Consider the following 3,458-nt stretch of genomic DNA (forward strand, 5'->3'; position numbering starts at 1 on the left):
AGTTTAGTTGGAGATTTGACTTGGAGGGTTTCTTTGGCTAATGGAAGCTAAGGTAGTCTTAAGTTTATAGCGTCAAGCCTCTTGCAAAGACCATCCACCATACAGTACATCAAACATGGTCAGAGTTGGTTACTGAAGACGTGTAGTGAAGCCTTAAGCTGTGTTTTTCACACATCATGAATATGTGGTGTTTCTCACTGCAAAACCAAGGACACTGCACTGGACTTTTATCTTCCTGACGAGTTATATAGTTTACAAAATTAACTCAACATTTTATTCTTAAAACTAGTTGAGCCCATACCTAACAGCAAATGGCTTCTTCTGAGGTCATAGAGCAAAGGACTTCCGATCTACCAGTACTGGTTTTCCAACCATTCTATATCTTCGATATCTTCCCCTGTTGGTCATTATAACAAATGCAACAAGTCCCTACCACAGCGGTTTAACCTTTTATACCTGGAAACTACATCCATTTTTTTTTTCATTTACAGTCTAAAGCATAGACAAAAAGCAGATATAGTTGGTTTTAGCAGTAAAACACAACTTTTCCTTTGGGTAGAAATTCTCAATTTTATGGTTTTGGTTTTCAATTTGTAAGTATTATCTGAGTGTGTGCAGACAAGTCAGCATTTTCCATGCAAACTATGGGTAATGGCAGCAATCTTCTCGAGGAGACTTTTGGTGCTGCATCCTCTTCAAGACTAATTTCAACTAGCAACAGCCAGCAACCTCGAGCAACTACTCCCCCACAGGTTGGGGGATGTCCAATTTTCCCTGGCGCCCATAGGTTGCCAGGGGTTAGCTGAGCAGTCTCTAGGACTGTGTGATTAATATTAAGCTGGTTGATATGTTGCCATAATGGATGTACTCCATACTGGGGAGACATTACATTTTCTGATGGTCTTTGATCACATTCTCATTGTATCAGATGTCAAGGGCTTGGACCAGATAAAAGGAATTTAGTTGCTGTACAGCTAATGTAAAATATGAACAGGTGGAACCGAGATTTAAGGTGAGACTTTAAAAAATAAAAAGGAACTGAAACTTTCAGTCAGTTGTGTTTTAGAGGCCAGTGGAAGATTTGGTGCCTCTTCTTCGTGCCAACAAAAAAAAAGCTGGGCAGACAGGCGAGACAGAGCTGAGTCACACAGTGCCTCACAAAAAATCAAGATGATAAGAAATAAAGGCATGTAAAACAGTCTTCATATCCCTGAAGTATTTTATTCTCAAGCCGTCCAGATATCCTGCTGTTTAGCTCAGAAGCTAAAATGGGTCAGTGTCTTATTCATAATAAATGATGAAGTTTTATTTTATTGTTAGTTAGAGAGACTACAGTAATCTCTGATCTACAAGACAGACTTTGTCTGACTTTGTTTATTATTTCCCGGCCCTCCAGGGAATTATTTTTAATCTATATGTAAACTCTGGTTTTTCATTAATTTATGGAAGGAAAAGGGGGGGGACTAAGAAACGAATTTCACATAAGAAGTCTAGAGAACAAAGTTGGATCATTAGATCTTTAGGCTGTAAATATTCAGTATATTATACACTAAAACTACAATAAAGCTCCACATAGTCCTTAATTTCATCCCTTTTACCTCTTTCAGCATCAAATAGGTTTATTTGTCTTATCAATCCTACCTTTAATTCAACATTTCCCCTCATACTTTATTTAACATTTTTTCATCTGAAAATGTTGATTCTGAGCCCATGTTGTTAAACAAAACAATCACTGTATTATATTCCAGCATAACTCAATTAAACTTTCATTTATAGCATCACTGACTGGTCTCAAATTGAAAAGACTTACGCTGAATCTTAATAGAGTGTTTCCAAGCACTGAGGACCTTTATCTATTTCTAAATTCCTTACTATACTCACTTTAAGCTTCCCCCAGGGGGAAAAATTTCATAAAAAGCAATGCAGATGAATTATGGATTTGTGCTTTCTATAGAATCAAATAAAACACTTCATGTGCTACTTTAATAAAAACTTTTCAAAATTTAGACTTACTGATGAAAAAAGAGCAAAAATAAATAAAAATGTTGACAATGATAAACGAAGCAGGCCCCTGCATTTTAACAACGAAAAGGCTATTTGCCTTCTGAAATGATTCATTTGAGTATTTGTTCTGGTGTACCACAATAAGAGTGGTTAGGTTTAAGTAAGGAAAAGGAGGTCAAATGACCTTTTTTATGTTCAAATGATAAAGCTCTCTTGTAGCTGTTGTGATGGCAGCAAAGGACAAAGTCAAGTGACATTATTATAGAGCTACAAAGTGTGTGTAAAAAGGATCTTAGACTGTAATTCAGAAACATAAAGAGAGCCGGAGTTGGTGCTGCCACACACTCTCACTGCCAGTTTGCCCCAGTGGCCACTTGTCCAATTCAAAGCTGTCAAATCTTTCATAAACTGCAGCAGAACACAAGCGCTCTTTATGCAGAGATGCTCTTGTGTTTTGGTGTATATTGGATAAACAAAAAGGCCTCACTTTAGGGCAAAATTTGACTCTGCTGCAGACTCAAAATATGAAATAAGCTACGGCACAAAGTTATGCACAGGTGCACTATGGCTGTGCAACTTTATTAAAGGGCTGAGGAATAAAAAAAAAGTCACCCTCCTAGAGGAATATTGGATTTATACTCTCAGTGCAGTTGAATCTGCTGTCATGAATGAAAAGCTGAGTCAGCTTTAGTTCATGGTAGAAAATGCATCCTTTCTATATACTTCTATGTATGTTGTGTGAATGTGTATTGCACATTGCAAAGTGGTTATTGGTAATTGTGTCCTGGGAAAATTTGCACCCACAACTATTGTTTCAACTATTCCATTCCATATTGGGACGTTTCCGCCATGCTACCTTTAGTAGTATAGTAATACATAGCAAAACCTTTGGAGGAGAAGTCTTAGACAGCATCACAGTACTGAGTTTACATTTAATAGATCAACAGATATTTTAAGATCTGCTGAATTTTCTATTCTTTGACTTAAGTGCAGCTTTTGCTACAGTAGAGCATAAAATTTTGATTGAGAGACTGCAGCACCAGGCTGGTATTTCTGGGACGACTCCACAGTGGTTAGAATTTGACCAATCAAAATAGTTTTACTTCCATTGCTGAGCTTTGTCTACTCTGCCCTAAATCATAGAGTCCCTCAGGGACTATACTGGGAGCTGTCCTTTTTTTTCTTATAAATGCTACTTCGTGTCCACATTATATAGAGATCCAACATTTCACTGCTATGCCAATGACACAGAGCTCTTTCTCCCAGTAAGCCGAAAGCCAGTGATTCGACTAACCTCTCCAACCTTCTCCAACCTTCTCGATTGTCTATTGGATATTAAGAAAAAGAGGAAAGTTTTTTTTAAAGTACACTCAAACAAAAGAGAAATTCTTATCATTGGTTCAAGTCCTCCCTTTCCTTTCATCACTTTTAATGTTTTTAAGTTTCTTGAAGAC

The sequence above is a fragment of the Pundamilia nyererei genome, unplaced genomic scaffold (genome assembly GCF_000239375.1).
Source record: "Pundamilia nyererei isolate P.nyererei 1_Seehausen unplaced genomic scaffold, PunNye1.0 scaffold00111, whole genome shotgun sequence".
Taxonomy (NCBI): domain Eukaryota; kingdom Metazoa; phylum Chordata; class Actinopteri; order Cichliformes; family Cichlidae; genus Pundamilia; species Pundamilia nyererei.